The sequence below is a fragment of the Triturus cristatus genome, chromosome 12 (assembly GCF_964204655.1).
Source record: "Triturus cristatus chromosome 12, aTriCri1.1, whole genome shotgun sequence".
NCBI lineage: Eukaryota > Metazoa > Chordata > Amphibia > Caudata > Salamandridae > Triturus > Triturus cristatus.
Genome location: NC_140595.1, coordinates 216,840,426 through 216,861,502, shown reverse-complemented (window position 1 = coordinate 216,861,502; position 21,077 = coordinate 216,840,426). Strand labels below are relative to the sequence as shown.

Genomic DNA, 21,077 nt, shown 5'->3' with positions numbered 1-21,077 from the left:
CGTAAAATGGCTAGGGGACAAAAGGCCTACAGTGCCACTTAACTAAAAGCCTGATTCACATTTCCTGTTCCCCTTCCCCAGCAGCCCCGACAACTCCTAATGAGCTGAGGTGAGTACAAAAGAAATTTGCATATTCCCAGACATACACATGTGAACAGTCCACCTTTTTGTACCTTGAGCAGAGACTTTGAAATGTTGGCCTGTTTTGCCCACCGGCCTGGTTCTCGCCCTCTTTCTTAGAGCCTGAAAATACCTTTCAGGTCCTCACCCTCGCAATGACAGGGTCTTTGATGTGCCGCCACTTACCCTAGAGAGCTATATTGTCACTTACTCTGGTTTCTCTTCAAAACGAAAAAATCTTTCGTCTTTTACTAAAGATTTCCGTGGAGAGGAACATTTAAGAGTTTATTCAATTTTTTTAAGCCTTGCCACAGGTGAGGCTGTTTATCATTTGTTTAAAAGAAAAGCATTACAAGTTGGGGAATATCCAGCAATTGTCTGCTGCTTTTTTGGGGGACATGAGTTTGGTGTTTTATTCCTGAGCTCTCTGCTTGCTCATTTGCATAAACAGAGTGCAGGAGAGGTGCCTCATGGGAAAGAGCTTGTGCAGTGCATGAGATTGCTTTTCTTGACTGACTTGAAACTTCACGATCGCAGGCAGTATATTTTCTTATCTCCCAAAGATCCTGCTGCCAGATCCCAGAGGTCACCCTCCTTTTTAAAGGTGGGACCAAGACTCATGCTGTGCTTTTCATAGGGCTTGCCCGTTAGAGGTGCCCGTTGAGGTCGCCAATCCTGAGTCAGCTTCCTCTCAGGTTGACTTGAAGGGGCACGTCAGACTTGTTTCACGTGTCTCCAGCCTAGACAGATATATCCTTCTATATTCAGGTTTAATGAAAGTACGTGTGAAAAAGGCACATACGGTGCATGGCTATGTGTAGAGCGTGTTGAAAGCGTAAAATGGCTAGGGGACAAAAGGCCTACAGTGCCACTTAACTAAAAGCCTGATTCACATTTCCTGTTCCCCTTCCCCAGCAGCCCCGACAACTCCTAATGAGCTGAGGTGAGTACAAAAGAAATTTGCATATTCCCAGACATACACATGTGAACAGTCCACCTTTTTGTACCTTGAGCAGAGACTTTGAAATGTTGGCCTGTTTTGCCCACCGGCCTGGTTCTCGCCCTCTTTCTTAGAGCCTGAAAATACCTTTCAGGTCCTCACCCTCGCAATGACAGGGTCTTTGATGTGCCGCCACTTACCCTAGAGAGCTATATTGTCACTTACTCTGGTTTCTCTTCAAAATGAAAAAATCTTTCGCCTTTTACTAAAGATTTCCGTGGAGAGGAACATTTAAGAGTTTATTCAATTTTTTTAAGCCTTGCCACAGGTGAGGCTGTTTATCATTTGTTTAAAAGAAAAGCATTACAAGTTGGGGAATATCCAGCAATTGTCTGCTGCTTTTTTGGGGGACATGAGTTTGGTGTTTTATTCCTGAGCTCTCTGCTTGCTCATTTGCATAAACAGAGTGCAGGAGAGGTGCCTCATGGGAAAGAGCTTGTGCAGTGCATGAGATTGCTTTTCTTGACTGACTTGAAATTTCACGATCGCAGGCAGTATATTTTCTTATCTCCCAAAGATCCTGCTGCCAGATCCCAGAGGTCACCCTCCTTTTTAAAGGTGGGACCAAGACTCATGCTGTGCTTTTCATAGGGCTTGCCCGTTATTTGTGTCCGTTTAGAGGTGCCCTGAGAGGTCACCAATCCTGAGTCAGCTTCCTCTCAGGTAGACTTGAAGGGGCACGTCAGACTTGTTTCATGTGTCTCCAGCCTAGACAGATATATCCTTCTATATTCAGGTTTAATGAAAGTACATGTGAAAAAGGCACATACGGTGCATGGCTATGTGTAGAGCGCAGGGGTGGCTCTGAGCATATCGATTGGAGGGATGGTGTTGAAAGCGTAAAATGGCTAGGGGACAAAAGGCCTACAGTGCCACTTAACTAAAAGCCTGATTCACATTTCCTTTTCCCCTTCCCCAGCAGCCCCGACAACTCCTAATGAGCTGAGGTTAGTACAAAAGAAATTTGCATATTCCCAGACATACACATGTGAACAGTCCACTTTTTTGTACCTTGAGCAGAGACTTTGAAAAGTTGGCCTGTTTTGCCCACCGGCCTGGTTCTCGCCCTCTTTCTTAGAGCCTGAAAATACCTTTCAGGTCCTCACCCTCGCAATGACAGGGTCTTTGATGTGGCGCCACTTACCCTAGAGAGCTATATTGTCACTTACTCTGGTTTCTCTTCAAAACGAAAAAATCTTTCGCCTTTTACTAAAGATTTCCGTGGAGAGGAACATTTAAGAGTTTATTCAGTTTTTTTAAGCCTTGCCACAGGTGAGGCTGTTTATCATTTGTTTAAAATAAAAACATTAGAAGTTGGGGAATATCCAGCAATTGTCTGCTGCATTTTTGGGGGACATGAGTTTGGTGTTTTATTCCTGAGCTCTCTGCTTGCTCATTTGCATAAACAGAGTGCAGGAGAGGTGCCTCATGGGAAAGAGCTTGTGCAGTGCATGAGATTGCTTTTCTTGACTGACTTGAAACTTCACGATCGCAGGCAGTATATTTTCTTATCTCCCAAAGATCCTGCTGCCAGATCCCAGAGGTCACCCTCCTTTTTAAAGGTGGGACCAAGACTCATGCTGTGCTTTTCATAGGGCATGCCCGTTATTTGTGCCTGTTAGAGGTGCCCTGAGAGGTCGCCAATCCTGAGTCAGCTTCCTCTCAGGTAGACTTGAAGGGGCACGTCAGACTTGTTTCATGTGTCTCCAGCCTAGACAGATATATCCTTCTATATTCAGGTTTAATGAAAGTACGTGTGAAAAAGGCACATACGGTGCATGGCTATGTGTAGAGCACAGTGGTGGCTCTGAGCATATCGATTGGAGGGATGGTGTTGAAAGCGTAAAATGGCTAGGGGACAAAAGGCCTACAGTGCCACTTAACTAAAAGCCTGATTCACATTTCCTGTTCCCCTTCCCCAGCAGCCCCGACAACTCCTAATGAGCTGAGGTGAGTACAAAAGAAATTTGCATATTCCCAGACATACACATGTGAACAGTCCACCTTTTTGTACCTTGAGCAGAGACTCTGAAATGTTGGCCTGTTTTGCCCACCGGCCTGGTTCTCGCCCTCTTTCTTAGAGCCTGAAAATACCTTTCAGGTCCTCACCCTCGCAATGACAGGGTCTTTGATGTGGCGCCACTTACCCTAGAGAGCTATATTGTCACTTATTCTGGTTTCTCTTCAAAACGAAAAAATCTTTCGCCTTTTACTAAAGATTTCCGTGGCGAGGAACATTTAAGAGTTTATTCAATTTTTTTAAGCCTTGCCACAGGTGAGGCTGTTTATCATTTGTTTAAAAGAAAAGTATTAGAAGTTGGGGAATATCCAGCAATTGTCTGCTGCTTTTTTGGGGGACATGAGTTTGGTGTTTTATTCCTGAGCTCTCTGCTTGCTCATTTGCATAAACAGAGTGCAGGAGAGGTGCCTCATGGGAAAGAGCTTGTGCAGTGCATGAGATTGCTTTTCTTGACTGACTTGAAACTTCACGATCGCAGGCAGTATATTTTCTTATCTCCCAAAGATCCTGCTGCCAGATCCCAGAGGTCACCCTCCTTTTTAAAGGTGGGACCAAGACTCATGCTGTGCTTTTCATAGGGCTTGCCCGTTATTTGTGTCCGTTTAGAGGTGCCCTGAGAGGTCGCCAATCCTGAGTCAGCTTCCTCTCAGGTAGACTTGAAGGGGCACGTCAGACTTGTTTCACGTGTCTCCAGCCTAGACAGATATATCCTTCTATATTCAGGTTTAATGAAAGTACGTGTGAAAAAGGCACATACGGTGCATGGCTATGTGTAGAGCACAGTAGTGGCTCTGAGCATATCGATTGGAGGGATGGTGTTGAAAGCGTAAAATGGCTAGGGGACAAAAGGCCTACAGTGCCACTTAACTAAAAGCCTGATTCACATTTCCTGTTCCCCTTCCCCAGCAGCCCCGACAACTCCTAATGAGCTGAGGTGAGTACAAAAGAAATTTGCATATTCCCAGACATACACATGTGAACAGTCCACCTTTTTGTACCTTGAGCAGAGACTTTGAAATGTTGGCCTGTTTTGCCCACCGGCCTGGTTCTCGCCCTCTTTCTTAGAGCCTGAAAATACCTTTCAGGTCCTCACCCTCGCAATGACAGGGTCTTTGATGTGCCGCCACTTACCCTAGAGAGCTATATTGTCACTTACTCTGGTTTCTCTTCAAAACGAAAAAATCTTTCGCCTCTTACTAAAGATTTCCGTGGAGAGGAACATTTAAGAGTTTATTCAATTTTTTTAAGCCTTGCCACAGGTGAGGCTGTTTATCATTTGTTTAAAAGAAAAGTATTAGAAGTTGGGGAATATCCAGCAATTGTCTGCTGCTTTTTTGGGGGACATGAGTTTGGTGTTTTATTCCTGAGCTCTCTGCTTGCTCATTTGCATAAACAGAGTGCAGGAGAGGTGCCTCATGGGAAAGAGCTTGTGCAGTGCATGAGATTGCTTTTCTTGACTGACTTGAAACTTCACGATCGCAGGCAGTATATTTTCTTATCTCCCAAAGATCCTGCTGCCAGATCCCAGAGGTCACCCTCCTTTTTAAAGGTGGGACCAAGACTCATGCTGTGCTTTTCATAGGGCTTGCCCGTTATTTGTGCCCGTTATTTGTGCCCTGAGAGGTCGCCAATCCTGAGTCAGCTTCCTCTCAGGTAGACTTGAAGGGGCACGTCAGACTTGTTTCACGTGTCTCCAGCCTAGACAGATATATCCTTCTATATTCAGGTTTAATGAAAGTACGAGTGAAAAAGGCACATACGGTGCATGGCTATGTTTAGAGCACAGTGGTGGCTCTGAGCATATCGATTGGAGGGATGGTGTTGAAAGCGTAAAATGGCTAGGGGACAAAAGGCCTACAGTGCCACTTAACTAAAAGCCTGATTCACATTTCCTGTTCCCCTTCCCCAGCAGCCCCGACAACTCCTAATGAGCTGAGGTGAGTACAAAAGAAATTTGCATATTCCCAGACATACACATGTGAACAGTCCACCTTTTTGTACCTTGAGCAGAGACTTTGAAATGTTGGCCTGTTTTGCCCACCGGCCTGGTTCTCGCCCTCTTTCTTAGAGCCTGAAAATACCTTTCAGGTCCTCACCCTCGCAATGACAGGGTCTTTGATGTGCCGCCACTTACCCTAGAGAGCTATATTGTCACTTACTCTGGTTTCTCTTCAAAACGAAAAAATCTTTCGCCTTTTACTAAAGATTTCCTTGGAGAGGAACATTTAAGAGTTTATTCAATTTTTTTAAGCCTTGCCACAGGTGAGGCTGTTTATCATTTGTTTAAAAGAAAAGCATTACAAGTTGGGGAATATCCAGCAATTGTCTGCTGCTTTTTTGGGGGACATGAGTTTGGTGTTTTATTCCTGAGCTCTCTGCTTGCTCATTTGCATAAACAGAGTGCAGGAGAGGTGCCTCATGGGAAAGAGCTTGTGCAGTGCATGAGATTGCTTTTCTTGACTGACTTGAAACTTCACGATTGCAGGCAGTATATTTTCTTATCTCCCAAAGATACTGCTGCCAGATCCCAGAGGTCACCCTCCTTTTTAAAGGTGGGACCAAGACTCATGCTGTGCTTTTCATAGGGCTTGCCCGTTATTTGTGTCCGTTTAGAGGTGCCCTGAGAGGTCACCAATCCTGAGTCAGCTTCCTCTCAGGTAGACTTGAAGGGGCACGTCAGACTTGTTTCATGTGTCTCCAGCCTAGACAGATATATCCTTCTATATTCAGGTTTAATGAAAGTACGTGTGAAAAAGGCACATACGGTGCATGGCTATGTGTAGAGCACAGTGGTGGCTCTGAGCATATCGATTGGAGGGATGGTGTTGAAAGCGTAAAATGGCTAGGGGACAAAAGGCCTACAGTGCCACTTAACTAAAAGCCTGATTCACATTTCCTGTTCCCCTTCCCCAGCAGCCCCGACAACTCCTAATGAGCTGAGGTGAGTACAAAAGAAATTTGCATATTCCCAGACATACACATGTGAACAGTCCACCTTTTTGTACCTTGAGCAGAGACTTTGAAATGTTGGCCTGTTTTGCCCACCGGCCTGGTTCTCGCCCTCTTTCTTAGAGCCTGAAAATACCTTTCAGGTCCTCACCCTCGCAATGACAGGGTCTTTGATGTGCCGCCACTTACCCTAGAGAGCTATATTGTCACTTACTCTGGTTTCTCTTCAAAACGAAAAAATCTTTCGCCTTTTACTAAAGATTTCCGTGGAGAGGAACATTTAAGAGTTTATTCAATTTTTTTAAGCCTTGCCACAGGTGAGGCTGTTTATCATTTGTTTAAAAGAAAAGCATTACAAGTTGGGGAATATCCAGCAATTGTCTGCTGCTTTTTTGGGGGACATGAGTTTGGTGTTTTATTCCTGAGCTCTCTGCTTGCTCATTTGCATAAACAGAGTGCAGGAGAGGTGCCTCATGGGAAAGAGCTTGTGCAGTGCATGAGATTGCTTTTCTTGACTGACTTGAAACTTCACGATCGCAGGCAGTATATTTTCTTATCTCCCAAAGATCCTGCTGCCAGATCCCAGAGGTCACCCTCCTTTTTAAAGGTGGGACCAAGACTCATGCTGTGCTTTTCATAGGGCTTGCCCGTTATTTGTGCCCGTTAGAGTTGCCCTGAGAGGTCGCCAATCCTGAGTCAGCTTCCTCTCAGGTAGACTTGAAGGGGCACGTCAGACTTGTTTCACGTGTCTCCAGCCTAGACAGATATATCCTTCTATATTCAGGTTTAATGAAAGTACGTGTGAAAAAGGCACATACGGTGCATGGCTATGTGTAGAGCGTGTTGAAAGCGTAAAATGGCTAGGGGACAAAAGGCCTACAGTGCCACTTAACTAAAAGCCTGATTCACATTTCCTGTTCCCCTTCCCCAGCAGCCCCGACAACTCCTAATGAGCTGAGGTGAGTACAAAAGAAATTTGCATATTCCCAGACATACACATGTGAACAGTCCACCTTTTTGTACCTTGAGCAGAGACTTTGAAATGTTGGCCTGTTTTGCCCACCGGCCTGGTTCTCGCCCTCTTTCTTAGAGCCTGAAAATACCTTTCAGGTCCTCACCCTCGCAATGACAGGGTCTTTGATGTGCCGCCACTTACCCTAGAGAGCTATATTGTCACTTACTCTGGTTTCTCTTCAAAACGAAAAAATCTTTCGCCTTTTACTAAAGATTTCCGTGGAGAGGAACATTTAAGAGTTTATTCAATTTTTTTAAGCCTTGCCACAGGTGAGGCTGTTTATCATTTGTTTAAAAGAAAAGCATTACAAGTTGGGGAATATCCAGAAATTGTCTGCTGCTTTTTTGGGGGACATGAGTTTGGTGTTTTATTCCTGAGCTCTCTGCTTGCTCATTTGCATAAACAGAGTGCAGGAGAGGTGCCTCATGGGAAAGAGCTTGTGCAGTGCATGAGATTGCTTTTCTTGACTGACTTGAAACTTCACGATCGCAGGCAGTATATTTTCTTATCTCCCAAAGATCCTGCTGCCAGATCCCAGAGGTCACCCTCCTTTTTAAAGGTGGGACCAAGACTCATGCTGTGCTTTTCATAGGGCTTGCCCGTTATTTGTGTCCGTTTAGAGGTGCCCTGAGAGGTCGCCAATCCTGAGTCAGCTTCCTCTCAGGTAGACTTGAAGGGGCACGTCAGACTTGTTTCACGTGTCTCCAGCCTAGACAGATATATCCTTCTATATTCAGGTTTAATGAAAGTACGTGTGAAAAAGGCACATACGGTGCATGGCTATGTGTAGAGCACAGTGGTGGCTCTGAGCATATCGATTGGAGGGATGGTGTTGAAAGCGTAAAATGGCTAGGGGACAAAAGGCCTACAGTGCCACTTAACTAAAAGCCTGATTCACATTTCCTGTTCCCCTTCCCCAGCAGCCCTGACAACTCCTAATGAGCTGAGGTGAGTACAAAAGAAATTTGCATATTCCCAGACATACACATGTGAACAGTCCACCTTTTTGTACCTTGAGCAGAGACTTTGAAATGTTGGCCTGTTTTGCCCACCGGCCTGGTTCTCGCCCTCTTTCTTAGAGCCTGAAAATACCTTTCAGGTCCTCACCCTCGCAATGACAGGGTCTTTGATGTGCCGCCACTTACCCTAGAGAGCTATATTGTCACTTACTCTGGTTTCTCTTCAAAACGAAAAAATCTTTCTCCTTTTACTAAAGATTTCCGTGGAGAGGAACATTTAAGAGTTTATTCAATTTTTTTAAGCCTTGCCACAGGTGAGGCTGTTTATCATTTGTTTAAAAGAAAAGCATTACAAGTTGGGGAATATCCAGCAATTGTCTGCTGCTTTTTTGGGGGACATGAGTTTGGTGTTTTATTCCTGAGCTCTCTGCTTGCTCATTTGCATAAACAGAGTGCAGGAGAGGTGCCTCATGGGAAAGAGCTTGTGCAGTGCATGAGATTGCTTTTCTTGACTGACTTGAAACTTCACGATCGCAGGCAGTATATTTTCTTATCTCCCAAAGATCCTGCTGCCAGATCCCAGAGGTCACCCTCCTTTTTAAAGGTGGGACCAAGACTCATGCTGTGCTTTTCATAGGACTTGCCCGTTATTTGTGCCCGTTAGAGGTGCCCTGAGAGGTCGCCAATCCTGAGTCAGCTTCCTCTCAGGTAGACTTGAAGGGGCACGTCAGACTTGTTTCACGTGTCTCCAGCCTAGACAGATATATCCTTCTATATTCAGGTTTAATGAAAGTACGTGTGAAAAAGGCACATACGGTGCATGGCTATGTGTAGAGCACAGTGGTGGCTCTGAGCATATCGATTGGAGGGATGGTGTTGAAAGCGTAAAATGGCTAGGGGACAAAAGGCCTACAGTGCCACTTAACTAAAAGCCTGATTCACATTTCCTGTTCCCCTTCCCCAGCAGCCCCGACAACTCCTAATGAGCTGAGGTGAGTACAAAAGAAATTTGCATATTCCCAGACATACACATGTGAACAGTCCACCTTTTTGTACCTTGAGCAGAGACTTTGAAATGTTGGCCTGTTTTGCCCACCGGCCTGGTTCTCGCCCTCTTTCTTAGAGCCTGAAAATACCTTTCAGGTCCTCACCCTCGCAATGACAGGGTCTTTGATGTGCCGCCACTTACCCTAGAGAGCTATATTGTCACTTACTCTGGTTTCTCTTCAAAACGAAAAAATCTTTCGCCTTTTACTAAAGATTTCCGTGGAGAGGAACATTTAAGAGTTTATTCAATTTTTTTAAGCCTTGCCACAGGTGAGGCTGTTTATCATTTGTTTAAAAGAAAAGCATTACAAGTTGGGGAATATCCAGCAATTGTCTGCTGCTTTTTTGGGGGACATGAGTTTGGTGTTTTATTCCTGAGCTCTCTGCTTGCTCATTTGCATAAACAGAGTGCAGGAGAGGTGCCTCATGGGAAAGAGCTTGTGCAGTGCATGAGATTGCTTTTCTTGACTGACTTGAAACTTCACGATCGCAGGCAGTATATTTTCTTATCTCCCAAAGATCCTGCTGCCAGATCCCAGAGGTCACCCTCCTTTTTAAAGGTGGGACCAAGACTCATGCTGTGCTTTTCATAGGGCTTGCCCGTTATTTGTGCCCGTTGAGGTCGCCAATCCTGAGTCAGCTTCCTCTCAGGTAGACTTGAAGGGGCACGTCAGACTTGTTTCACGTGTCTCCAGCCTAGACAGATATATCCTTCTATATTCAGGTTTAATGAAAGTACGTGTGAAAAAGGCACATACGGTGCATGGCTATGTGTAGAGCGTGTTGAAAGCGTAAAATGGCTAGGGGACAAAAGGCCTACAGTGCCACTTAACTAAAAGCCTGATTCACATTTCCTGTTCCCCTTCCCCAGCAGCCCCGACAACTCCTAATGAGCTGAGGTGAGTACAAAAGAAATTTGCATATTCCCAGACATACACATGTGAACAGTCCACCTTTTTGTACCTTGAGCAGAGACTTTGAAATGTTGGCCTGTTTTGCCCACCGGCCTGGTTCTCGCCCTCTTTCTTAGAGCCTGAAAATACCTTTCAGGTCCTCACCCTCGCAATGACAGGGTCTTTGATGTGCCGCCACTTACCCTAGAGAGCTATATTGTCACTTACTCTGGTTTCTCTTCAAAACGAAAAAATCTTTCGCCTTTTACTAAAGATTTCCGTGGAGAGGAACATTTAAGAGTTTATTCAATTTTTTTAAGCCTTGCCACAGGTGAGGCTGTTTATCATTTGTTTAAAAGAAAAGCATTACAAGTTGGGGAATATCCAGAAATTGTCTGCTGCTTTTTTGGGGGACATGAGTTTGGTGTTTTATTCCTGAGCTCTCTGCTTGCTCATTTGCATAAACAGAGTGCAGGAGAGGTGCCTCATGGGAAAGAGCTTGTGCAGTGCATGAGATTGCTTTTCTTGACTGACTTGAAACTTCACGATCGCAGGCAGTATATTTTCTTATCTCCCAAAGATCCTGCTGCCAGATCCCAGAGGTCACCCTCCTTTTTAAAGGTGGGACCAAGACTCATGCTGTGCTTTTCATAGGGCTTGCCCGTTATTTGTGTCCGTTTAGAGGTGCCGTGAGAGGTCACCAATCCTGAGTCAGCTTCTTCTCAGGTAGACTTGAAGGGGCACGTCAGACTTGTTTCATGTGTCTCCAGCCTAGACAGATATATCCTTCTATATTCAGGTTTAATGAAAGTACGTGTGAAAAAGGCACATACGGTGCATGGCTATGTGTAGAGCACAGTGGTGGCTCTGAGCATATCGATTGGAGGGATGGTGTTGAAAGCGTAAAATGGCTAGGGGACAAAAGGCCTACAGTGCCACTTAACTAAAAGCCTGATTCACATTTCCTGTTCCCCTTCCCCAGCAGCCCCGACAACTCCTAATGAGCTGAGGTGAGTACAAAAGAAATTTGCATATTCCCAGACATACACATGTGAACAGTCCACCTTTTTGTACCTTGAGCAGAGACTTTGAAATGTTGGCCTGTTTTGCCCACCGGCCTGGTTCTCGCCATCTTTCTTAGAGCCTGAAAATACCTTTCAGGTCCTCACCCTCGCAATGACAGGGTCTTTGATGTGCCGCCACTTACCCTAGAGAGCTATATTGTCACTTACTCTGGTTTCTCTTCAAAACGAAAAAATCTTTCGCCTTTTACTAAAGATTTCCGTGGAGAGGAACATTTAAGAGTTTATTCAATTTTTTTAAGCCTTGCCACAGGTGAGGCTGTTTATCATTTGTTTAAAAGAAAAGCATTACAAGTTGGGGAATATCCAGCAATTGTCTGCTGCTTTTTTGGGGGACATGAGTTTGGTGTTTTATTCCTGAGCTCTCTGCTTGCTCATTTGCATAAACAGAGTGCAGGAGAGGTGCCTCATGGGAAAGAGCTTGTGCAGTGCATGAGATTGCTTTTCTTGACTGACTTGAAACTACTCGATCGCAGGCAGTATATTTTCTTATCTCCCAAAGATCCTGCTGCCAGATCCCAGAGGTCACCCTCCTTTTTAAAGGTGGGACCAAGACTCATGCTGTGCTTTTCATAGGGCTTGCCCGTTATTTGTGCCCGTTGAGGTCGCCAATCCTGAGTCAGCTTCCTCTCAGGTAGACTTGAAGGGGCACGTCAGACTTGTTTCACGTGTCTCCAGCCTAGACAGATATATCCTTCTATATTCAGGTTTAATGAAAGTACGTGTGAAAAAGGCACATACGGTGCATGGCTATGTGTAGAGCGTGTTGAAAGCGTAAAATGGCTAGGGGACAAAAGGCCTACAGTGCCACTTAACTAAAAGCCTGATTCACATTTCCTGTTCCCCCTTCCCCAGCAGCCCCGACAACTCCTAATGAGCTGAGGTGAGTACAAAAGAAATTTGCATATTCCCAGACATACACATGTGAACAGTCCACCTTTTTGTACCTTGAGCAGAGACTTTGAAATGTTGGCCTGTTTTGCCCACCGGCCTGGTTCTCGCCCTCTTTCTTAGAGCCTGAAAATACCTTTCAGGTCCTCACCCTCGCAATGACAGGGTCTTTGATGTGCCGCCACTTACCCTAGAGAGCTATATTGTCACTTACTCTGGTTTCTCTTCAAAACGAAAAAATCTTTCGCCTTTTACTAAAGATTTCCGTGGAGAGGAACATTTAAGAGTTTATTCAATTTTTTTAAGCCTTGCCACAGGTGAGGCTGTTTATCATTTGTTTAAAAGAAAAGCATTACAAGTTGGGGAATATCCAGCAATTGTCTGCTGCTTTTTTGGGGGACATGAGTTTGGTGTTTTATTCCTGAGCTCTCTGCTTGCTCATTTGCATAAACAGAGTGCAGGAGAGGTGCCTCATGGGAAAGAGCTTGTGCAGTGCATGAGATTGCTTTTCTTGACTGACTTGAAACTTCACGATCGCAGGCAGTATATTTTCTTATCTCCCAAAGATCCTGCTGCCAGATCCCAGAGGTCACCCTCCTTTTTAAAGGTGGGACCAAGACTCATGCTGTGCTTTTCATAGGGCTTGCCCGTTATTTGTGCCCGTTGAGGTCGCCAATCCTGAGTCAGCTTCCTCTCAGGTAGACTTGAAGGGGCACGTCAGACTTGTTTCACGTGTCTCCAGCCTAGACAGATATATCCTTCTATATTCAGGTTTAATGAAAGTACGTGTGAAAAAGGCACATACGGTGCATGGCTATGTGTAGAGCGTGTTGAAAGCGTAAAATGGCTAGGGGACAAAAGGCCTACAGTGCCACTTAACTAAAAGCCTGATTCACATTTCCTGTTCCCCTTCCCCAGCAGCCCCGACAACTCCTAATGAGCTGAGGTGAGTACAAAAGAAATTTGCATATTCCCAGACATACACATGTGAACAGTCCACCTTTTTGTACCTTGAGCAGAGACTTTGAAATGTTGGCCTGTTTTGCCCACCGGCCTGGTTCTCGCCCTCTTTCTTAGAGCCTGAAAATACCTTTCAGGTCCTCACCCTCGCAATGACAGGGTCTTTGATGTGCCGCCACTTACCCTAGAGAGCTATATTGTCACTTACTCTGGTTTCTCTTCAAAACGAAAAAATCTTTCGTCTTTTACTAAAGATTTCCGTGGAGAGGAACATTTAAGAGTTTATTCAATTTTTTTAAGCCTTGCCACAGGTGAGGCTGTTTATCATTTGTTTAAAAGAAAAGCATTACAAGTTGGGGAATATCCAGCAATTGTCTGCTGCTTTTTTGGGGGACATGAGTTTGGTGTTTTATTCCTGAGCTCTCTGCTTGCTCATTTGCATAAACAGAGTGCAGGAGAGGTGCCTCATGGGAAAGAGCTTGTGCAGTGCATGAGATTGCTTTTCTTGACTGACTTGAAACTTCACGATCGCAGGCAGTATATTTTCTTATCTCCCAAAGATCCTGCTGCCAGATCCCAGAGGTCACCCTCCTTTTTAAAGGTGGGACCAAGACTCATGCTGTGCTTTTCATAGGGCTTGCCCGTTAGAGGTGCCCGTTGAGGTCGCCAATCCTGAGTCAGCTTCCTCTCAGGTTGACTTGAAGGGGCACGTCAGACTTGTTTCACGTGTCTCCAGCCTAGACAGATATATCCTTCTATATTCAGGTTTAATGAAAGTACGTGTGAAAAAGGCACACACGGTGCATGGCTATGTGTAGAGCGTGTTGAAAGCGTAAAATGGCTAGGGGACAAAAGGCCTACAGTGCCACTTAACTAAAAGCCTGATTCACATTTCCTGTTCCCCTTCCCCAGCAGCCCCGACAACTCCTAATGAGCTGAGGTGAGTACAAAAGAAATTTGCATATTCCCAGACATACACATGTGAACAGTCCACCTTTTTGTACCTTGAGCAGAGACTTTGAAATGTTGGCCTGTTTTGCCCACCGGCCTGGTTCTCGCCCTCTTTCTTAGAGCCTGAAAATACCTTTCAGGTCCTCACCCTCGCAATGACAGGGTCTTTGATGTGCCGCCACTTACCCTAGAGAGCTATATTGTCACTTACTCTGGTTTCTCTTCAAAATGAAAAAATCTTTCGCCTTTTACTAAAGATTTCCGTGGAGAGGAACATTTAAGAGTTTATTCAATTTTTTTAAGCCTTGCCACAGGTGAGGCTGTTTATCATTTGTTTAAAAGAAAAGCATTACAAGTTGGGGAATATCCAGCAATTGTCTGCTGCTTTTTTGGGGGACATGAGTTTGGTGTTTTATTCCTGAGCTCTCTGCTTGCTCATTTGCATAAACAGAGTGCAGGAGAGGTGCCTCATGGGAAAGAGCTTGTGCAGTGCATGAGATTGCTTTTCTTGACTGACTTGAAATTTCACGATCGCAGGCAGTATATTTTCTTATCTCCCAAAGATCCTGCTGCCAGATCCCAGAGGTCACCCTCCTTTTTAAAGGTGGGACCAAGACTCATGCTGTGCTTTTCATAGGGCTTGCCCGTTATTTGTGTCCGTTTAGAGGTGCCCTGAGAGGTCACCAATCCTGAGTCAGCTTCCTCTCAGGTAGACTTGAAGGGGCACGTCAGACTTGTTTCATGTGTCTCCAGCCTAGACAGATATATCCTTCTATATTCAGGTTTAATGAAAGTACATGTGAAAAAGGCACATACGGTGCATGGCTATGTGTAGAGCGCAGGGGTGGCTCTGAGCATATCGATTGGAGGGATGGTGTTGAAAGCGTAAAATGGCTAGGGGACAAAAGGCCTACAGTGCCACTTAACTAAAAGCCTGATTCACATTTCCTTTTCCCCTTCCCCAGCAGCCCCGACAACTCCTAATGAGCTGAGGTTAGTACAAAAGAAATTTGCATATTCCCAGACATACACATGTGAACAGTCCACTTTTTTGTACCTTGAGCAGAGACTTTGAAAAGTTGGCCTGTTTTGCCCACCGGCCTGGTTCTCGCCCTCTTTCTTAGAGCCTGAAAATACCTTTCAGGTCCTCACCCTCGCAATGACAGGGTCTTTGATGTGGCGCCACTTACCCTAGAGAGCTATATTGTCACTTACTCTGGTTTCTCTTCAAAACGAAAAAATCTTTCGCCTTTTACTAAAGATTTCCGTGGAGAGGAACATTTAAGAGTTTATTCAATTTTTTTAAGCCTTGCCACAGGTGAGGCTGTTTATCATTTGTTTAAAATAAAAACATTAGAAGTTGGGGAATATCCAGCAATTGTCTGCTGCATTTTTGGGGGACATGAGTTTGGTGTTTTATTCCTGAGCTCTCTGCTTGCTCATTTGCATAAACAGAGTGCAGGAGAGGTGCCTCATGGGAAAGAGCTTGTGCAGTGCATGAGATTGCTTTTCTTGACTGACTTGAAACTTCACGATCGCAGGCAGTATATTTTCTTATCTCCCAAAGATCCTGCTGCCAGATCCCAGAGGTCACCCTCCTTTTTAAAGGTGGGACCAAGACTCATGCTGTGCTTTTCATAGGGCTTGCCCGTTATTTGTGTCCGTTTAGAGGTGCCCTGAGAGGTCGCCAATCCTGAGTCAGCTTCCTCTCAGGTAGACTTGAAGGGGCACGTCAGACTTGTTTCACGTGTCTCCAGCCTAGACAGATATATCCTTCTATATTCAGGTTTAATGAAAGTACGTGTGAAAAAGGCACATACGGTGCATGGCTATGTGTAGAGCACAGTAGTGGCTCTGAGCATATCGATTGGAGGGATGGTGTTGAAAGCGTAAAATGGCTAGGGGACAAAAGGCCTACAGTGCCACTTAACTAAAAGCCTGATTCACATTTCCTGTTCCCCTTCCCCAGCAGCCCCGACAACTCCTAATGAGCTGAGGTGAGTACAAAAGAAATTTGCATATTCCCAGACATACACATGTGAACAGTCCACCTTTTTGTACCTTGAGCAGAGACTTTGAAATGTTGGCCTGTTTTGCCCACCGGCCTGGTTCTCGCCCTCTTTCTTAGAGCCTGAAAATACCTTTCAGGTCCTCACCCTCGCAATGACAGGGTCTTTGATGTGCCGCCACTTACCCTAGAGAGCTATATTGTCACTTACTCTGGTTTCTCTTCAAAACGAAAAAATCTTTCGCCTCTTACTAAAGATTTCCGTGGAGAGGAACATTTAAGAGTTTATTCAATTTTTTTAAGCCTTGCCACAGGTGAGGCTGTTTATCATTTGTTTAAAAGAAAAGTATTAGAAGTTGGGGAATATCCAGCAATTGTCTGCTGCTTTTTTGGGGGACATGAGTTTGGTGTTTTATTCCTGAGCTCTCTGCTTGCTCATTTGCATAAACAGAGTGCAGGAGAGGTGCCTCATGGGAAAGAGCTTGTGCAGTGCATGAGATTGCTTTTCTTGACTGACTTGAAACTTCACGATCGCAGGCAGTATATTTTCTTATCTCCCAAAGATCCTGCTGCCAGATCCCAGAGGTCACCCTCCTTTTTAAAGGTGGGACCAAGACTCATGCTGTGCTTTTCATAGGGCTTGCCCGTTATTTGTGCCCGTTATTTGTGCCCTGAGAGGTCGCCAATCCTGAGTCAGCTTCCTCTCAGGTAGACTTGAAGGGGCACGTCAGACTTGTTTCACGTGTCTCCAGCCTAGACAGATATATCCTTCTATATTCAGGTTTAATGAAAGTACGAGTGAAAAAGGCACATACGGTGCATGGCTATGTTTAGAGCACAGTGGTGGCTCTGAGCATATCGATTGGAGGGATGGTGTTGAAAGCGTAAAATGGCTAGGGGACAAAAGGCCTACAGTGCCACTTAACTAAAAGCCTGATTCACATTTCCTGTTCCCCTTCCCCAGCAGCCCCGACAACTCCTAATGAGCTGAGGTGAGTACAAAAGAAATTTGCATATTCCCAGACATACACATGTGAACAGTCCACCTTTTTGTACCTTGAGCAGAGACTTTGAAATGTTGGCCTGTTTTGCCCACCGGCCTGGTTCTCGCCCTCTTTCTTAGAGCCTGAAAATACCTTTCAGGTCCTCACCCTCGCAATGACAGGGTCTTTGATGTGCCGCCACTTACCCTAGAGAGCTATATTGTCACTTACTCTGGTTTCTCTTCAAAACGAAAAAATCTTTCGCCTTTTACTAAAGATTTCCTTGGAGAGGAACATTTAAGAGTTTATTCAATTTTTTTAAGCCTTGCCACAGGTGAGGCTGTTTATCATTTGTTTAAAAGAAAAGCATTACAAGTTGGGGAATATCCAGCAATTGTCTGCTGCTTTTTTGGGGGACATGAGTTTGGTGTTTTATTCCTGAGCTCTCTGCTTGCTCATTTGCATAAACAGAGTGCAGGAGAGGTGCCTCATGGGAAAGAGCTTGTGCAGTGCATGAGATTGCTTTTCTTGACTGACTTGAAACTTCACGATTGCAGGCAGTATATTTTCTTATCTCCCAAAGATACTGCTGCCAGATCCCAGAGGTCACCCTCCTTTTTAAAGTGGGACCAAGACTCATGCTGTGCTTTTCATAGGGCTTGCCCGTTATTTGTGTCCGTTTAGAGGTGCCCTGAGAGGTCACCAATCCTGAGTCAGCTTCCTCTCAGGTAGACTTGAAGGGGCACGTCAGACTTGTTTCATGTGTCTCCAGCCTAGACAGATATATCCTTCTATATTCAGGTTTAATGAAAGTACGTGTGAAAAAGGCACATACGGTGCATGGCTATGTGTAGAGCACAGTGGTGGCTCTGAGCATATCGATTGGAGGGATGGTGTTGAAAGCGTAAAATGGCTAGGGGACAAAAGGCCTACAGTGCCACTTAACTAAAAGCCTGATTCACATTTCCTGTTCCCCTTCCCCAGCAGCCCCGACAACTCCTAATGAGCTGAGGTGAGTACAAAAGAAATTTGCATATTCCCAGACATACACATGTGAACAGTCCACCTTTTTGTACCTTGAGCAGAGACTTTGAAATGTTGGCCTGTTTTGCCCACCGGCCTGGTTCTCGCCCTCTTTCTTAGAGCCTGAAAATACCTTTCAGGTCCTCACCCTCGCAATGACAGGGTCTTTGATGTGCCGCCACTTACCCTAGAGAGCTATATTGTCACTTACTCTGGTTTCTCTTCAAAACGAAAAAATCTTTCGCCTTTTACTAAAGATTTCCGTGGAGAGGAACATTTAAGAGTTTATTCAATTTTTTTAAGCCTTGCCACAGGTGAGGCTGTTTATCATTTGTTTAAAAGAAAAGCATTACAAGTTGGGGAATATCCAGCAATTGTCTGCTGCTTTTTTGGGGGACATGAGTTTGGTGTTTTATTCCTGAGCTCTCTGCTTGCTCATTTGCATAAACAGAGTGCAGGAGAGGTGCCTCATGGGAAAGAGCTTGTGCAGTGCATGAGATTGCTTTTCTTGACTGACTTGAAACTTCACGATCGCAGGCAGTATATTTTCTTATCTCCCAAAGATCCTGCTGCCAGATCCCAGAGGTCACCCTCCTTTTTAAAGGTGGGACCAAGACTCATGCTGTGCTTTTCATAGGGCTTGCCCGTTATTTGTGCCCGTTAGAGTTGCCCTGAGAGGTCGCCAATCCTGAGTCAGCTTCCTCTCAGGTAGACTTGAAGGGGCACGTCAGACTTGTTTCACGTGTCTCCAGCCTAGACAGATATATCCTTCTATATTCAGGTTTAATGAAAGTACGTGTGAAAAAGGCACATACGGTGCATGGCTATGTGTAGAGCGTGTTGAAAGCGTAAAATGGCTAGGGGACAAAAGGCCTACAGTGCCACTTAACTAAAAGCCTGATTCACATTTCCTGTTCCCCTTCCCCAGCAGCCCCGACAACTCCTAATGAGCTGAGGTGAGTACAAAAGAAATTTGCATATTCCCAGACATACACATGTGAACAGTCCACCTTTTTGTACCTTGAGCAGAGACTTTGAAATGTTGGCCTGTTTTGCCCACCGGCCTGGTTCTCGCCCTCTTTCTTAGAGCCTGAAAATACCTTTCAGGTCCTCACCCTCGCAATGACAGGGTCTTTGATGTGCCGCCACTTACCCTAGAGAGCTATATTGTCACTTACTCTGGTTTCTCTTCAAAACGAAAAAATCTTTCGCCTTTTACTAAAGATTTCCGTGGAGAGGAACATTTAAGAGTTTATTCAATTTTTTTAAGCCTTGCCACAGGTGAGGCTGTTTATCATTTGTTTAAAAGAAAAGCATTACAAGTTGGGGAATATCCAGAAATTGTCTGCTGCTTTTTTGGGGGACATGAGTTTGGTGTTTTATTCCTGAGCTCTCTGCTTGCTCATTTACATAAACAGAGTGCAGGAGAGGTGCCTCATGGGAAAGAGCTTGTGCAGTGCATGAGATTGCTTTTCTTGACTGACTTGAAACTTCACGATCGCAGGCAGTATATTTTCTTATCTCCCAAAGATCCTGCTGCCAGATCCCAGAGGTCACCCTCCTTTTTAAAGGTGGGACCAAGACTCATGCTGTGCTTTTCATAGGGCTTGCCCGTTATTTGTGTCCGTTTAGAGGTGCCCTGAGAGGTCGCCAATCCTGAGTCAGCTTCCTCTCAGGTAGACTTGAAGGGGCACGTCAGACTTGTTTCACGTGTCTCCAGCCTAGACAGATATATCCTTCTATATTCAGGTTTAATGAAAGTACGTGTGAAAAAGGCACATACGGTGCATGGCTATGTGTAGAGCACAGTGGTGGCTCTGAGCATATCGATTGGAGGGATGGTGTTGAAAGCGTAAAATGGCTAGGGGACAAAAGGCCTACAGTGCCACTTAACTAAAAGCCTGATTCACATTTCCTGTTCCCCTTCCCCAGCAGCCCTGACAACTCCTAATGAGCTGAGGTGAGTACAAAAGAAATTTGCATATTCCCAGACATACACATGTGAACAGTCCACCTTTTTGTACCTTGAGCAGAGACTTTGAAATGTTGGCCTGTTTTGCCCACCGGCCTGGTTCTCGCCCTCTTTCTTAGAGCCTGAAAATACCTTTCAGGTCCTCACCCTCGCAATGACAGGGTCTTTGATGTGCCGCCACTTACCCTAGAGAGCTATATTGTCACTTACTCTGGTTTCTCTTCAAAACGAAAAAATCTTTCTCCTTTTACTAAAGATTTCCGTGGAGAGGAACATTTAAGAGTTTATTCAATTTTTTTAAGCCTTGCCACAGGTGAGGCTGTTTATCATTTGTTTAAAAGAAAAGCATTACAAGTTGGGGAATATCCAGCAATTGTCTGCTGCTTTTTTGGGGGACATGAGTTTGGTGTTTTATTCCTGAGCTCTCTGCTTGCTCATTTGCATAAACAGAGTGCAGGAGAGGTGCCTCATGGGAAAGAGCTTGTGCAGTGCATGAGATTGCTTTTCTTGACTGACTTGAAACTTCACGATCGCAGGCAGTATATTTTCTTATCTCCCAAAGATCCTGCTGCCAGATCCCAGAGGTCACCCTCCTTTTTAAAGGTGGGACCAAGACTCATGCTGTGCTTTTCATAGGACTTGCCCGTTATTTGTGCCCGTTAGAGGTGCCCTGAGAGGTCGCCAATCCTGAGTCAGCTTCCTCTCAGGTAGACTTGAAGGGGCACGTCAGACTTGTTTCACGTGTCTCCAGCCTAGACAGATATATCCTTCTATATTCAGGTTTAATGAAAGTACGTGTGAAAAAGGCACATACGGTGCATGGCTATGTGTAGAGCACAGTGGTGGCTCTGAGCATATCGATTGGAGGGATGGTGTTGAAAGCGTAAAATGGCTAGGGGACAAAAGGCCTACAGTGCCACTTAACTAAAAGCCTGATTCACATTTCCTGTTCCCCTTCCCCAGCAGCCCCGACAACTCCTAATGAGCTGAGGTGAGTACAAAAGAAATTTGCATATTCCCAGACATACACATGTGAACAGTCCACCTTTTTGTACCTTGAGCAGAGACTTTGAAATGTTGGCCTGTTTTGCCCACCGGCCTGGTTCTCGCCCTCTTTCTTAGAGCCTGAAAATACCTTTCAGGTCCTCACCCTCGCAATGACAGGGTCTTTGATGTGCCGCCACTTACCCTAGAGAGCTATATT

At 45.1% G+C, this 21,077-nt stretch overlaps 21 non-coding genes across 21 annotated transcripts; all 21 read left to right on the top strand.

Annotated features, from left to right (window-relative positions):
• Positions 1 to 327: 327 nt before the first annotated feature.
• On the top strand, positions 328 to 442 carry LOC146773368 (U5 spliceosomal RNA). Its single transcript, XR_014974150.1, has one exon. It is a non-coding gene; the product is annotated as a U5 spliceosomal RNA (small nuclear RNA).
• An 839-nt stretch (positions 443 to 1,281) lies between these two features.
• Positions 1,282 to 1,396, top strand: LOC146773367 (U5 spliceosomal RNA). The gene has a single exon (XR_014973787.1). It is a non-coding gene; the product is annotated as a U5 spliceosomal RNA (small nuclear RNA).
• Positions 1,397 to 2,285: 889 nt separating this feature from the next.
• Positions 2,286 to 2,400, top strand: LOC146773366 (U5 spliceosomal RNA). The gene has a single exon (XR_014973803.1). It is a non-coding gene; the product is annotated as a U5 spliceosomal RNA (small nuclear RNA).
• Positions 2,401 to 3,288: 888 nt separating this feature from the next.
• On the top strand, positions 3,289 to 3,403 carry LOC146773365 (U5 spliceosomal RNA). The gene has a single exon (XR_014974549.1). It is a non-coding gene; the product is annotated as a U5 spliceosomal RNA (small nuclear RNA).
• Positions 3,404 to 4,292: 889 nt separating this feature from the next.
• Positions 4,293 to 4,407, top strand: LOC146773364 (U5 spliceosomal RNA). Its single transcript, XR_014974442.1, has one exon. It is a non-coding gene; the product is annotated as a U5 spliceosomal RNA (small nuclear RNA).
• Positions 4,408 to 5,295: 888 nt separating this feature from the next.
• Positions 5,296 to 5,410, top strand: LOC146773363 (U5 spliceosomal RNA). The gene has a single exon (XR_014974426.1). It is a non-coding gene; the product is annotated as a U5 spliceosomal RNA (small nuclear RNA).
• An 889-nt stretch (positions 5,411 to 6,299) lies between these two features.
• On the top strand, positions 6,300 to 6,414 carry LOC146773362 (U5 spliceosomal RNA). Its single transcript, XR_014974568.1, has one exon. It is a non-coding gene; the product is annotated as a U5 spliceosomal RNA (small nuclear RNA).
• Positions 6,415 to 7,266: 852 nt separating this feature from the next.
• On the top strand, positions 7,267 to 7,381 carry LOC146773361 (U5 spliceosomal RNA). Its single transcript, XR_014974557.1, has one exon. It is a non-coding gene; the product is annotated as a U5 spliceosomal RNA (small nuclear RNA).
• Positions 7,382 to 8,270: 889 nt separating this feature from the next.
• Positions 8,271 to 8,385, top strand: LOC146773360 (U5 spliceosomal RNA). The gene has a single exon (XR_014974475.1). It is a non-coding gene; the product is annotated as a U5 spliceosomal RNA (small nuclear RNA).
• Positions 8,386 to 9,273: 888 nt separating this feature from the next.
• LOC146773359 (U5 spliceosomal RNA) lies at positions 9,274 to 9,388 on the top strand. Its single transcript, XR_014974546.1, has one exon. It is a non-coding gene; the product is annotated as a U5 spliceosomal RNA (small nuclear RNA).
• An 839-nt stretch (positions 9,389 to 10,227) lies between these two features.
• LOC146773358 (U5 spliceosomal RNA) lies at positions 10,228 to 10,342 on the top strand. The gene has a single exon (XR_014974535.1). It is a non-coding gene; the product is annotated as a U5 spliceosomal RNA (small nuclear RNA).
• Positions 10,343 to 11,231: 889 nt separating this feature from the next.
• Positions 11,232 to 11,346, top strand: LOC146773357 (U5 spliceosomal RNA). The gene has a single exon (XR_014974524.1). It is a non-coding gene; the product is annotated as a U5 spliceosomal RNA (small nuclear RNA).
• Positions 11,347 to 12,186: 840 nt separating this feature from the next.
• LOC146773356 (U5 spliceosomal RNA) lies at positions 12,187 to 12,301 on the top strand. Its single transcript, XR_014974513.1, has one exon. It is a non-coding gene; the product is annotated as a U5 spliceosomal RNA (small nuclear RNA).
• Positions 12,302 to 13,140: 839 nt separating this feature from the next.
• LOC146773355 (U5 spliceosomal RNA) lies at positions 13,141 to 13,255 on the top strand. Its single transcript, XR_014974149.1, has one exon. It is a non-coding gene; the product is annotated as a U5 spliceosomal RNA (small nuclear RNA).
• Positions 13,256 to 14,094: 839 nt separating this feature from the next.
• Positions 14,095 to 14,209, top strand: LOC146773354 (U5 spliceosomal RNA). Its single transcript, XR_014973786.1, has one exon. It is a non-coding gene; the product is annotated as a U5 spliceosomal RNA (small nuclear RNA).
• Positions 14,210 to 15,098: 889 nt separating this feature from the next.
• Positions 15,099 to 15,213, top strand: LOC146773353 (U5 spliceosomal RNA). Its single transcript, XR_014974502.1, has one exon. It is a non-coding gene; the product is annotated as a U5 spliceosomal RNA (small nuclear RNA).
• Positions 15,214 to 16,102: 889 nt separating this feature from the next.
• On the top strand, positions 16,103 to 16,217 carry LOC146773352 (U5 spliceosomal RNA). Its single transcript, XR_014974441.1, has one exon. It is a non-coding gene; the product is annotated as a U5 spliceosomal RNA (small nuclear RNA).
• Positions 16,218 to 17,105: 888 nt separating this feature from the next.
• Positions 17,106 to 17,220, top strand: LOC146773351 (U5 spliceosomal RNA). Its single transcript, XR_014974425.1, has one exon. It is a non-coding gene; the product is annotated as a U5 spliceosomal RNA (small nuclear RNA).
• Positions 17,221 to 18,108: 888 nt separating this feature from the next.
• Positions 18,109 to 18,223, top strand: LOC146773350 (U5 spliceosomal RNA). Its single transcript, XR_014974491.1, has one exon. It is a non-coding gene; the product is annotated as a U5 spliceosomal RNA (small nuclear RNA).
• An 852-nt stretch (positions 18,224 to 19,075) lies between these two features.
• Positions 19,076 to 19,190, top strand: LOC146773349 (U5 spliceosomal RNA). Its single transcript, XR_014974480.1, has one exon. It is a non-coding gene; the product is annotated as a U5 spliceosomal RNA (small nuclear RNA).
• An 889-nt stretch (positions 19,191 to 20,079) lies between these two features.
• On the top strand, positions 20,080 to 20,194 carry LOC146773348 (U5 spliceosomal RNA). The gene has a single exon (XR_014974474.1). It is a non-coding gene; the product is annotated as a U5 spliceosomal RNA (small nuclear RNA).
• The last annotated feature ends 883 nt before the right edge of the window (positions 20,195 to 21,077 follow it).